Source organism: Argiope bruennichi, chromosome X2, assembly GCF_947563725.1.
Source record: "Argiope bruennichi chromosome X2, qqArgBrue1.1, whole genome shotgun sequence".
Classification (NCBI taxonomy): Eukaryota; Metazoa; Arthropoda; class Arachnida; order Araneae; family Araneidae; genus Argiope; species Argiope bruennichi.
In genome coordinates this window covers 120,209,352-120,224,738 of record NC_079163.1, presented here as the reverse complement: position 1 = coordinate 120,224,738, position 15,387 = coordinate 120,209,352, and the positions used below count along the sequence as shown (strand labels likewise).

Genomic DNA, 15,387 nt, shown 5'->3' with positions numbered 1-15,387 from the left:
TATGCATACGACGAGGCAGACAGACTTCACTTCGATGGATTTTGTTCAAAATTTGAATGAAATCTAAAACCTTTGCGTTATTAACATGTACCAAATTTCATCCGTCCAGCTAGCTGTGTTTTTTTATTTTTATGGTGAACACAATCGACCGACGTAAATATAATAATTGTCTTTCCGGACTCAGAAGGTCTAAACTGTTGAGATTCATCAAAATATCTGATTTTTTTTTTTTTATGATTACAGTATTTTCTCTTTTTATGAATCGTATAAGAGAAAATTTTTAAAAAAATTAGATCCCCTGAAATCTTCAACTCATTTTCGCCTCCCTTGATTATGGTTTCCAGAGTACGTGGCTTTCCTGCACCACCCGAGTTACGAAACTAAAATGAATGGAGATTACATAGGATTCAGACATCGTTCCCAAATGCATACAACTGATACTATAAACTAAAAGTCGACTCTGTGGGTACGGTCATGGCTTTAGATTCGAGGACCGATCAAGGAGGATAGTGGACTTATCAAAGATGTGGGTTTAAGCTTTTTAATATAGATTGAATATACTCATACTGGTGTGGCGTGACAATTTTGATGTTGGAGTGGCAGTTCAGGTATTGTCTCTTCTCAAAATTATAATTACAAATTCACCCTCGCATAGCTTTAAAACGGAATATTAACCTAGCTAAAGTAAATCATTCTTGTGTAGTTAAGAATCTTTAACACCCATGGTATATATTTGCAAAGCAAGTAAAAGATGATTTGAGTTCTTATGTGATATTCTGAAGAAGATTTAATTCGATGAGTTATTTTATCATCCTAAAATCGCATTTGGCCTGTTCTGATGGGTAATCTGTTCCTGTAGCCTTCAGATACGAATTTTTTTTTTAATACAGAATTTTTTTTAAAAAAGTATTTTATATATAAAAATATACTTTGAGTATTTATGTGTTTATAAATTAAGCCAACAACTTTAAAATGGACTAAAGGAGCATGAGTTAAACTGACTTCATTTTCATTGAATATTATAAAAATGGCGCTTCTATTCCTGTGCTAAATATCAATGGCTAAAAGTCATTGTTGATAATGATGTCTTTTTTTAAAAAATTCAACATTATATAATATAATGATATATAATAATCCATTTATTATAATAATATATAATGATCCACTTAATATAATGATCCCTTTGAGCTCAAGATGAATTACCAAAATATTTTGGGAAACTTTTTGACCAAATAATCAATTAACTATGTGACATAATCGGCTGTATTCAGATCCATCGAAACACTTGTTAAATAAATCTATTGCAATTATTTTATTTACTTCTACGAATGGATTCTACTTAATAGAAAGAATCTAAAATTATATTCGTTTCTGATGACGCTTGAACGAAAGGGAATTTCGTCAAATCCATACACAATTATTGTGGGTATTAATAATTTATCTTATAGAAAATTTTAATAATGAAAAATATATATTGCATTTTATAATTTTCTATTAGATAATATATCGAACACTTATGATGGAAAGGAAAGTGATGAGAAGAAATAGCAGATAATGAAAATCTGTATTGAAACTTTCTATTTATCTAAGTGTGCTGTCATGTTGTTTAACTTTTCGTTCATTTCATACAGATTAATTATTTTCGGCTGGTATTTTATTCATGATATCGAAAGTATTAAAAATTTAATTTCCTTATTATATTGCTTTAAAATGGAAGCTAAACTAGAAAAGTATTTTAGAAGAATTACTCAACTCCTTTTTGAAAGGAATCAAAAATTTTAAAAAGGATTTCATCCCAGTCACATTTTTAGAGAAACTTTTTTTCTGTAGAGGGGCAATTATAAATTATTAATAATAGACAGAAGATGGAAAGCAGATAGAAAACATCTTTAGAAATCATTATCACATAGGAAAACGTAGTTATAAATACAACCCTAAAGTGATTAAAAAAAAAAGTAAAAGTGGACACCAGGAGGGTCCGCATTGTTCAACCAGCGTGATCTCACCAAAACTTTTTCACATACTCCCTATTAAAAGTGCTATACTTTTTCTTTTCGCAAAAAAAATTATTAACTTTGAACAAATCTGTAAATTCCAAGAAGGCTCAGATTTTTATTTTCAAAGTTTCGCCAATAAGCGTTTTGTATTCATAGTGTAATGAAGAAAACCGAGCATGCACTTTGAAAGATTTATTTCATCCGATAGGATCTAAAATTTGATACAAAACTACAGTTTTAATAAAAACAATATATACCAAATTCAATTATCTAAATTGTTGTATTTTTGAATTAGCGTGTTTATATGCATGTACGGCAAGCAGCCAATTAAATTGGGTTTAAAATTTATTACGAACATATATCTTAGATACTGAAACTGCGTACCAAATTTTATATATATAGTTCTTTATATTTTTTAGTTATCATATTCATTTGCAGTCGGATAGATAAACTTCCTGTGAATTTTTCAATATTCAATAAAAATCTAAAAATTCTGTAAAAATCTAAAATCCACATACCAAATTTCAACCCTTTAACTCAAATCGTTTATGAGTTGTCATGTTCAGAGGCAGATAAAGCTACAGACAGACAGATATAATTCCCAAAATATGTTTTTTGGACTAAAGCGTGTAGATTCATGAAAACTGTGAAATCAAATTTTTTAACATATGTAATACTTTCACTTTGAATATTTCGCGAACAAAGAAGTGAAAAAGAATGAAGTAATAGTTATAGGATTCCCAAAAAAATTTTTTAATATTACCCATTGTCATTGATAAACACATGAAATCTACGCCTTATAGATTGCAAAATATTCTCAAACATATTAATCATTTCGCGAATAATAGCAGGATCTGTAGTGTTTCATGCCACCAAAAACATATCAAAATCTACTGGAATGTCATAAATAATGATCTTTAGGTAACCGTAGCAAAAAAAAAAAAAAAAAAAAAAAAAAATCAAGAGGAGATAATTTCAAGTGATCTAGGAAGGGGAGAAGAGCATGCAACCAGACCACGCCCTATCCATCTATGTTCTAGACAACCGTCCAAATGTCAGCATGAAAATTGCGTAATGATAAGTCCCATTGGTACTGTAAAGGATCCTTCATCTGTACTATGACGGTACCATGTTCAGATACGTTCTGATGCACATCAGCTTCTCGGAGGAAATATTTCCGTTACAATCATAAAACAGAGCATCCATTTTGATTTGTTAAGGCTACAGAAGTTCAACATACGAATCACCCCCTTACCCCCAATCAACTTTCTGGAAATGCTTATTGGGCGCACGGTAGCAGAGGACTCATTCGAATAACTCGATTGCCGATTTCTGCTCACCGATATTACCGTAAATTATTTTTTTATCTCATGTTACTGTCCGTCTAAGAAATGAGTCTGTTTCATAGCTTTTTAGCAATATATCTGAAGCAAAAATACGGGCCATTTAAAGTTTCGTCTTACTTTGTGGGATCTTATCCAAATATTAAATTGACTATTAACGAATTACGGAAATCGAATTATGAAATTCCACACGTCGAATAATGATTTCTCGCATTTAGAACCAATTTAACTATTTCGTCAGTGCCGTGATTTGATCATTTATGAGTAGATTTCTGTCTTAATATTTACACTCATCCCTGTGATTGTCAAGCGATTTAAATTTCAGGGATCTTGCCTTCGTATGTCGTATGCACCTTTTCTTGAAAAATATTCTAACTTCTGAGGTTAATGAAAGATTCTAATAATATACGTTTTTACTTTCAGTATTTAGAATATCAAAGAAACCCCCCAAAAGAATTTTGATATTGGATTGTCACATATTTTCTGAAATGTAATATTTTAACTAATGCAATTAATTTCAAACATTTACCCATTCGATATGGATTGCATACTGTGTGTGCTAACAGACGGGTAACCCCGTGCAACAATTGAATTGCAATTATCAGTATTAAATTTCAGTCGCAGGAGACGGCATAAAAAATGAGCCGTTTCGAATATGTTCATAACAGTAGTTTAGTGCCTTAAAAGGGATCAATTCGAGGTTCTAAAAATTGCAGATAGACAAAAATACTAGGAAGCTTTTGCAAATAACTTCGTTTTAAAAAAGACGATGTTTAAAATTCATTTATTTTATAAGAAAGACGCGAATTTTTATATACGTATACATATATATAAAAAAATGACATCGCATACACATATCAGGAGCACTGCTAGTTGTTTCCTCAAAAAATTTCATTTTGAACGTAACGTCTTTGTATACCGAATTGTAAATGCTAGTTCCTTTAATCGCAACTGTTAGATTGTATTGCAAGTGCATTGAATTTCTCTGGTTTTTCCTTTTTTGTATCTGTTAAAGAGTTCTTATTATTTGTACAAACATGAGATGACAACCGTTATTGGTACACATCCCAGGCTCATTGTTTCAGGTTTATCTGTTTTCTTTGTAAAATTAGTGTTGGAAATCCAATCTTAATCTTCTGTAACCCATCATAGAAGCATTGTCAGAGGAGAAACGACTGAATGAGGGGACAGTCAGACAGTCTCGATGCACGAGATTTGTGTAAACAAATCAGTCGTCACTTTTTTTTTTCCAAAATCACTATACGCACTCTAAGTGTAAATACCAGGCGCCTAGACTGCTATAATATAAGGTAATTCAATCAAAATAATGATATCACAAGTCAGAACTCTCCGAGGTGTCATTTCAGCCATCTTCGATCACTTGCAAAGGTTAAGTATTCATTCAACCTACATAAAAAAGGAGCACAGAAAATTCAGTAATTTCAAGTTTGTTTGGTTTAGTTATATTAATGTCCCGTTTTAAAGCAACACTAGTCACTTTGGGAGTGGCCTCTTAATTTTGAATCGCTGTCACATGACGTAGATGACACCCGAAATGGCACCCCCTCTCCAAACTTCCGCAACACACCAGCGGGAGGACGTTTGGCCACAGACAGATTTAACGTGCACCAGACCGGACTGCATGACGGTTCTTGGGTGGAATTGGGTCTCGAACCCGAAATCCCGCGGTTCCGAAACCGAGACCTTACCACCTGGTTACCGCGGTCTCTTAGTAATTTCAAATAATGGTTTCTAGTAATGAAACTTTAAATCGGTAAAAACATTCTTCGTAACGATTAATCTGTAAGTAAAGCGAAATAAAATTGCAACTCGCATATAGACAGGATGTCCAGTTTAGTTTTATTCCGAAAGCCAATCTCTTAACCTCTGGAGTAAGGTGTAAAATTCTAAACCGAAAGCTCCCTGTCCTTAAAAATCTTCAAAAATTGTAATTTTGCAAACCAGACTAGTTACCGTATATTCAGTAAATCTCCAAGTTAGTTTGTTAATAGCAAACTAAGTTCTCTCGTGTTTTTATTCAGAGGAATTTTTGAAGAATAAATATCAAGATTCAGATTTATCCTTTATGATTACTATTTTTCGAAATACTAACAATTTTTTTTAATTTAAATATTGAAGCACTTCCATAGCTTTTAAATCAATTCACCCTTTAGACATTTTGGTTTAAGATTATTGAGAAGGGACTACCTAGATTCGACTTGCATTCAAACTTCAAACAATACACCTGAGCCATCAAATTTTGCTATAACAACGATTCCATTTGACGTATAACGGCAAACCAAAAGCTCAGTAATCCATGTTATTCGTGGTGACGAATCCACTAACATCTGTCCCTGAAACGAAGAAACAATCACCATACCCCTGAAGTTTTCTAACTAGCACAGTTTTCTTTGTATAAAAACCTAACAAAAGTTTAAAAGTTTATTTATATTCATTTTACATTAGCCATTTGATATTCTCAAAAGAATATTTGAATCAGATTCAGGTAATGGGCAGACTAAATATTTATATAAATAATTTCTTTCTAGATAACTTAATTATTAAAAATTTATTTCAAATTTAAAATGACTTAATATATACAGGATATCCACTCTAAACACCTCTAATAATAGACACATACTTTCATCTGCTGACGAAATGGTCTAAACGAAGCAAATAATTATATTTTAAGTAACTTGAATCAATTTGATGAATTATGAATTTTAAATATTTATATAGATCCCCTGCCCTGTGTATCATATTTAACAAAATACCCTTGAGACACTAATATTTTAAATAAAAATAATTCAATCAATTAAATCAATCACTAAAAGGGTTTGACGGTTTTTCAGATCCGGTTTTTAAAAAAAAAACGGTTTTTTAAAGTAAATTTGTCACGTATGAAAACCGTTTTTACATTAAGAAAACCGGTTTTCCGGTACGCCTGAACATTTCTCTTCTTCAATAAAAACAAACAAATATTTTGATTTTTATCGGTTGGGACCGATTCGTCTAGCAGCTGAAGGCTTAGGGCGACGACATGCCAATTTATTAAGAAGTGAAGGCATTTTTGAATTTCTGTTAAATGAATTAAAAAATTTAAACACTGAAGTAAGTTTTAAATTATGATATGCTTTAGAAGAATGAATTCAAGAAAGTAGAATTATCAACTCTTTTGCTGTATTTTCAAAAGCCACAAAACATTTCTAGTTCAGCGAAGAAATCGAGTGTACTTTCTTTAGCTTCAAAAACCGAAAATATCACGTTCTCTGGAAAGATATTGTCTAGAATATTTCACAATTCTTTTGTGGAAACCGATTCTGATGAAGAGCCAATCGAAGAAACTATTCATGAGAGTCTCTTTTAAAAGAAGCCATGGAAAAATCAATTCATAAGTTTCTTCAAGACCCTGAAGGAAAACTTACAAATCCAAAGGCATTGAAAGCTGAATTTTCATTATTTGAGGCAACGAATAAAAGAATAAAAAAACTAAGATTTGTTATTTGATGCCATGAAACCTATAAAATAAAGCTCAGTAGCTAGTTGAATGAGTATTTTCAATTTCAGGGCATATTGTGTCCAAAATAAGAACAAGACTTATCCACCGTTCAGTGGATATTTTATGTTTTTTAAAATCCTATTTTCTTAGAAGAAATGAAAATTAGTGAAAATAATATAAATATTATTTGAAATTTTTGTTTGAGTGTTTTCTTTATTTTGTGTAAGTAATATGTATATGAATCCTTAGTTTTCTTTTATATTTTGACTTTGACAATGATTTCGGTTTTTTTTTGTTGTTGTTGTTATTTTATATAAATTAAATAAAATATTTTTCCCTATTCTTTTTTTTTTTTTGACAAAAATTCGAAAGTCGGCTAAAACTGGTTTTTTGGAAATATTGAATTCGAAAACCAGATTTTCAAAAAGTCGGGTTTTTGTATAAACCCTACTAAAACTGACTGAATTATGAAAATTTGAATATCACATCTCTATAAAAACAGATGATTTTAGACCACTTCATTGAAAATCTAAAAGAAGATAAGGCCAATCATCTCTTATGGTTTCTCAAGTGTGATTGGCCTAAGATTATGAAAATGTTGATTAATCTAAAATTTTTATATTTAAAACTTCATAAATCGGTCAGAATTGATCGCAGAAGATAGAAATATTCATATCTTTATTTGAAATTTGAAATGTCAAGAATATTTCGCATAATATGATTCCTTTGAACTAAAGGCCTGTCTAAAATTTAATCTTCATATTTTTCAAGTATATTTATAAACCGAAACAAAATTATGTATTATTACTGACATCATTTAAATCCTTTTGAAAGTAAAACTAAAATATGAATTTTATGATGAATCAGAGAATTTTTGTTGAATAATTCTTTGAGATATTACATAAATTATGAAAATTATTCTGTAGTACATATAAGATTTTAATGCCAAACGACTCTGATTTCAGTTTTCATATTTAAAAAAAAAGATTTGCTTGATTTCAATAAAAAATGGTTTTATATTAATTGCAGCTTAATCTTTTCCACTTCAAATTAAAGTTGAAATTTTACGGGCGCTGACAGAAAATTAGAGAGATACGTAGTACAATGCACAGAATGGCTTAAGGCCTATATAATAATATGAGTGGCTGTCAGAATTTGAACCTTAAAAATATTTTGTTGAAAAAGCTATTAAAAGACCAAGTTACATAGAATATTTCATCAAAACTTTTATATAAAATCTCATTATAATTTTATACTGGCGAACCGGCTGGTCGCCACAGGCGACTAACTGATTAATAAAAATTAAATATTTCATTATCTGTCACGAAATCATTCTTATGCTTCATAGTTTTTGTGAGGAAGTTTGAGGAATATTATATATTTTTATAAAATACAAACTATTTTACTTTCCTTCATATTTATATAATTAGAATCTCAGTTCATGTATAATCGAAAAAATAACATCAGACCTTTTGTTTCACTCATATATTTATTTACTTACTTCTGAAAAGTTTATCTATCTTTCTTAGAAACTGAATAATAGCAATGTAGACGCGAGTGAATCTCCATTGTCTCCTAGCTACCGGTATTTTCAGACCGCCACTTCCCACTGATATATATATAAATAAACTGACAATAATATCTTCTGCATGGGAGCAGTTTCTTACCTTACCAATTAGTGTTGTAAGTGGGAAGAAGCTGATTTCTGTGAAGGACTATTTTCGGATTAATATGAGTAAACCGCACTTCATGAACTCTATGTCCGGTTATTAATGTGACTGAAATGAAATTTATTCATATGAAAAAAAAATGCAGGCGTACAAGTTCTTCAACATCAAAGTAAAAAATTGTGATATTTTAATATTTTGACGCCTTTTAATATCTCTTAAAATTTTATTCCATTTTCCCTTGTTATCATTTATTGTCATTATTTCCTTCATTGCCATTTTAAAAGTAGTATTTTAATGCTACTTAACATTTATTTTCTTGTCACCTCTAAACGTTCATTCAAATTTTTGCTATTATCTAACATTGTAACTGCTTTTATTGTCATTATATCAACATAATTTGTGAACCTACTGTTTTATGTTCAGTTTCAACTCTTTGTTTTAATTTGCAATTCATGTTAACATTTTTTAAGAACAGGCTGGAATATTGTATTTTGTAAAGAAACTAGATAATATTTTTTTAAGATTATCTTAAACTACCTCAAAGATTTTTTAAAGACCGATTTTTAAAACCTCTTTTGGGGAGACAATTTAATCTTGTTCCTTCCTATATTGTTGATGCAATATACCAGGGCCGATCTTTAGCAGACTAAACTGATTATTCTCAAATGGGCCTCTGTTTTAAGGATCCCTTCTTCAGAGTGCATTCTACTGTTCACTCAGTATAGTGGCGTAAGTGGGGCAAGAAGGGTACGTGGCTTAGGGACTCATTCAAAAAGCTCAAAACTCTCATTTTCAGTATTTAATTTTTTTTTTAAACTTATTCAATTTTTCAAAAAGAAACGAGAAATGAGCATATTAATCCTAATTTATATATGAACTATAGTTATTATATATAACAATAGTAGAAGAGAATAATAAATGTAAATCTAAGAAACAAATATGTTTATTTTAAGTTATGTTTTCCTCATCAATAGTTTTTTCATAGGAGGGGCCTCAAAATAATACTGAGCCTATGGTTTCATATATATATATACACACGAGAAAAGTAAGTTCCGTAACTGTGTAAAAGGAAACGAAAGCAGAGATGGACTGAGATATATATTTAATAAAGATTTACAAACATTTCACTATTTTCAGACTTCGTCATTTAGCAAATTAAGTCATTTATCGTATCAAAAAACAAGATTTGGTAGGCCAGCGTCATAAAATGAAGCCACTTATGAGGTTAAGCAAGATGATATGGCATCTTTCGCTTCTTCATCAAACCGCTGACTACTCAAGAATCGCTTCAAACGAAAAAATAAGTAAAAGTCACTTAGCGTTAAGTCAGGGCAGATGATTCATTAGTTTCCAACCGAAGGATACAATAATCTATTAAATCACATGAATGAAACGTGGCCTTAGATCGTCCTGCAATAAAATGAAGCCATCATTAAGAGATCCGTCTGGCGTTTTTCGATGTTTCATCGTAAGCAGTGGCATAGACAGTTTTGCATCTGGGTATGAAATTCACCAATATGACACACTCTCTGCCCCAGGAGACGATGAACAGGATTTTTCAGGTGGGCAGTTTGAACTTCCGCCGGATCGACGAGGCGTGTTTCTTTCACTCGGTTGATTGATATTTCAATGACGGAACCCCAGGGAAAATCCACCAGTGACAATGAGGTTCAACATTTTGCCTTCCTTGGTGTTACATCGTCTCCGAAATGTCGAAGTAACTGCCGAACGTTTTCTTTTATGCTTCTTTTTAGGCATTTTCGGTACTCACCATGCGGCACTTTTCGGTAGCCCAAATGTTTAAGAACAATTCCATGCAGAAAGGTACTCGAAACTTCAGAAAACGCCTACGAAACGCCTGTTAGCAAGAAATGTTCGCGTCAACTTGAAGACCAATTTCATCATTCACAACAGATGACCAGTCGCTTCTCACGTCATTGTGCACGTCAATTTCGAATCCATTTTCTAATCACTCCCTCACCCATGCTTCTATCACTGTGCACTTCACGAAGTTGTATCTGGATCCCGCATGGTCGCATGTTCTTGGTATTCAAAAAGCGAATTACAGAACGAATTTCAAGATCGCGAGACCATTCTTCTTAATCCCTAAATGCCTGATTTCTTGAAAATTGACATTAAAATGTTCTTTTATTGAATATATCACGCGAAAAATTTGAAAAATATTATATTTTGTTTGAAGAATGATTACCAATTACCTGTTACCAATCAGCAACACTTGGCTTTTGATGAGTAAAAAGAATTGTAAACTGTGATAGCTTCAATTTTATACTCATAAAATTTAGAAGAAAGATTGAATATGTTGCTTAAAAACAAAACACTCGAAGAAGTTATTAGGAAGGGCAATTGCCTTCCTGTCGGTGGTAATTGTCAACCCCCACCATCTCCGTTGCTGAGAGATGGAGAGTTTCTTCGACAAAAGTCTTCCCTACTTCGGAACAGTTATGAAGAGCTGGACATTAACAAATATGATATTAAAGTTATTATAATACCATATTAAAGTTAATATAATGCAAATAATCGAAATATCCAAGTAGCGATTTAAATCGGCAAAATGACTACTTTTGGCAAAATATTCTACAAGGTGACAAGGCGATAAGATGTAACATTTTGCTGATTATTTTTAGTCGGTTGATTTAAAAATCAATACGATAGATGTCGAAGACGTTATATCCGCAAATTTTTAGAGATATGATTTAAATGTCGTTCATCTAGCTAACAACTGGTATCAGTTTTACCAGTATAACCTGCGAGGTGACAAGTGAATAAGTTGTTGCCTTTTCTGAACAATTTTAGTCGACCAATTAAGAAAATGGCTATGGATATCGACGACGTTAATTCTGCAGTTTTCAGACGTCTGATTCAACTGTCAATCATTCGGCTTATAATTTGCACTATAGTTTAGCAGAATAACCAAGGTAGCAAATGAATAAGGTATTTTTTGCCTACTGATCTTTACTTTTCGGCTAAGGTATGATCATGATTTATGAAAAAATAAGTTTTTATTTTCATCCGCTATTTCGATCGCTAGTCGATAGGATTATTAGGAAAATTGAAGGATTTATATAATACATGAATAGAGCGATAAGTTTGTTTTTCCTGATTAAGAATTCCCTGAATAATTCGGGAAAGTATTGTCATTTTATTGTTACTTCCTCAAGTTTTTTTAATCTATTTTGTATATTTCATTATGATAATTCTGTGTTTAAATTTGTTGTTGTTTCTTATGGAACTTGCCATAGACAAGCCCGCTGACAAAGTCAGCGATTTAAGCCGAGTTTGTTCAGTAGCTTCTGAGGGTAAAGGCCCCTGAGGGCAGAAGTCGGACTTCTAGCTCATATGAAGATGAGACTCACACACTCGGTTCCACAACCTCTTTTTACAAGGAGGGGGCTGTTTCACACACCTCACAAATAGAGCACAGGTAAAAGAACAACCATGCCCGGACCAGGAGTCGAACCCGGGATGCCCAGACCAAGGGGAAGACGCGCTACCCCTAGACCAGGACTCTGACACAGTTAAATTTAATTTAATAAAGCATAGACAATTATTGTTGACACTCTTGCACTATGTATGCTAAGAAAAGTTGCTTTATTATTGCCAAATTATGTGAGTTCACTACAAATTAATGAAGTAAGTAAATTATGTGATTGTAAATTATGTATATTTAACAATAAAATATCCGGTATTTTGTAATATCCTATATTAGGCTGTAATTATTTCACTAATAAAATATTCTCGACTACAGCTGATGACAAAACAGAAATTTATGTGATATGGTAGCTTTTTGGACAAACTAATTATTCACTAAACTTGTTAATAGTTATTCATAGAATATTTATATATAACACATTAAGAAAAATCAATCCATGCAACTGATGGAGAAAAAACCCTTTTTCTTTGGATGGGGGGGGAGAAAGTTAGTTTAATCCTCCGAAGGGAAAAAAGTACTTAAAGATAAATAGGAATATGTGCCTAAAAATGAAGATAGTGAAGTTCAAATTCAAGATTTAATCGTTTTTGAATAAAACGCATTCTTTTTAAATCTAAATATACACATATATGTATATATTTAGACTTAACATGGAGAATCTAATGTTTAGGTCGTGCATTTTTCATGTGTACATTTTTTTTATATTTTACTAAGCAATACATAATGTTATAAGTTTATGCATATATTTAAAAGCATCTTCACCAGTCATCTTAAAAAATAGCCTCATCGTATCCTTTCAGCATTCTGTATTATTCGTGTCAGAATAATAGTAAATTTCATGGTAAATTTTTGTTCATGCACACGAGTTTATTCGAATCAGATTCGAAACAAATTTGAATTGCTCATCCTTGTTGCAATCCACGTTTAAAAATTCTTTTAAATCAGTGACTATGCTAAAAAATCAATTTTTGGTGAAAATATCGATTTTTTTTATTAAAATATTTGGATTTCTAAAAAGTTTTTTTTATATAAAATCGTTTGAAGTTTGTTACTACATTCATTTTATGCAGCCTACATTATAAAAGCATACATTCGTTCATTTAGCATGACAGACCATCCAGAAGCAATCGATACAAAGTTGAATGCGTTCTTTGTCAAAAATGCTTTGACACTGATTAAGCTAAAAGACATACGAACATCCCGAATTAGCATAACAAAATCGGGTAGCCCCGTCTTAAAAGTGGGTATAAAGGACAGGAGGAATCAGTGATAAACTATTTCATTAAAAGTTCTTCACTTGAAGACGGTGGAAGCTCTAATATTCTTTAGAGTACAGCTGTCAAAGATGAAGGATTTTTTTTTTCGTTCTGAATTGAAAGGGGTTTATAAGAATAAACATACGATTTATTTATTTTTTTCGTATTTTCTTTTGTGCCGACAGTATCTAATGCATTAATTTTTGACTCAGTTATTTAATTTGTTTTATTTAGTTATTTTATTTTATTAAGTATTATTTTTCATATGTAATCATTAACCAATATTAGGCATTTATAAACAACTGAGCCCTGTTCGATTAATTCATTTTTGTTGTAGTTGAAATATTTTATAAGTATTAAAAAAAGATCCAGAAGATTAAACATTTTATTAAATTTGAATCAAATTCTAAATAGATAAAATCTATATATTAAGATCTAGAATGAAATATAAAAATATTTTTTTCTAGAATTAGATCTCAGTGCAATTAAATCTCATAAGTCTCATAAAACAGATTAAAATATTGGAACCTTTTGATGGTGAGTAAAACAAATTTACTTTTTTTTCTTTACAAATCTCCAACCAAATTTTTAACAATGAGAGAAAAATTAGGAATCTGAATAAAAAGAAAACTTTGGAGAGTGAAGAATTTTACTGAGTTAATTAATACTTAATTGACTTTTAATAAATATAAAATTAATTATTGTGAATTATTTTGAAGCTAAATTAGAGAAATTGTGTTTGCTGTTTTTGTCGTATTGTCTTGCCCCACTCTCCCCTCCGTCCATAAACCCTGCTGCCTCCTCTGAGGCAATACTTAGCATTTAACAGTCAAAAATGTTTAATGCAAGATTTACTTTTGTAGGCATTTTACCGAACGAACTTTTCTGTCTTGACGCATTCTTTAGTCATTGCAGGCACGATACCGCATAGGCATATTAACGCCATCTATCGAATGCGTGTGCTACTATATTTCCGGTTCTTAGTTTCCAAATAACCCTCATGTTGTACCGTTGCCAGGAACGAGTTTCGGCTGGCCCCTCAGTACTACCTTGTTTGTAAATATGAAATTTAAGAATCGATTTTTCACTCCTTTTCTGATGTTCTGAGGATGTTACTTTTAGTTAGCGAAAATGAATATTTTCGATAACTAAATTCAGTTTTCCTAACTTCAAAATTTAATTATCAGCTACTGGTATGTTTCATAGAACTTGTAATTCCATCTAATAATGAATTTGAGAGCAAGTTGTTTTCGAAACTCCATAATATTTATGAAAATGGATTATAAAGACTAAAAATTAGAAAATAATTAAAACAAAAATTACCATTTTAATACGGATTACAGTGTCCTTTTGGTAACGAGACTAAAAATTATAAAAATTAAAAATTAGACACTAAACTAGTTTTAACTAGTCTGCTAGTTTTTATGTTTCTTTAAAATTAAACTAACTAAAACCAGTAACAACTAGTTTTTTAGTAAGTGCCACAATGACCTTGCGGTATCTCTGCTTTGGTGCCTGAAAGCTCCATATGCAAAACTCAAATCTATCCAACGAACAACCGTTGCGTAAGCGAACTTGGCGTTCAAATTCGTCGACATCAAATGGTATCCCGCTTGTGTGGCACAGTACTTTGTATAGTGTTAGTCTAGATGCCGTCCTCTTCCCCTGAACAGCGATTAAAAACTCTAGGTGAACCTAAAATAGCCTTAATGTTTTTTTTAAAATGGAATGTTAATGTAATAATACTAAACTTTTTAGTACACTAAAATATGTGTCTTTTTAAAAACTGATTTTATTAATAAATAGCTGCGATGTTTAAATGATCATTGTGTTTGTAGAGTTAAATTAAATTAAATTTGTAGAGTTAGTTAAATTTAAACAATTTTTTTCTCTTAATATTTGCCATTGCTCGCGCTCCTAAGGGAGTAATCCTAAAGGTTAAGAGGTCTTTGGATTAACAACAAAAAGGGAAATCAATTTCGGATGCACCCATTTTAACAATTTAAGGTATGAAGAGCAATGTTTACTACTCTAGCTCTAGTAGAGCCAATACGTTTACACTGTTTACGTATTAGAAAAATCACACACATTCTGATATTTAATAGTTTTTACTTCCATGAGATCAAAGATGTGACATAAAACGCCTTCGAGCGCAATCCCTCGGAAAATGG

The 15,387-nt window shown here is 31.3% G+C and overlaps 1 protein-coding gene across 1 annotated transcript in view; it reads left to right on the top strand.

The window, feature by feature from the left end:
* The window catches only part of LOC129960360 (uracil-DNA glycosylase-like), a 148,891-nt gene that overhangs the window by 95,233 nt on the left and 38,271 nt on the right, over positions 1–15,387 (top strand). The window lies entirely within an intron of this gene.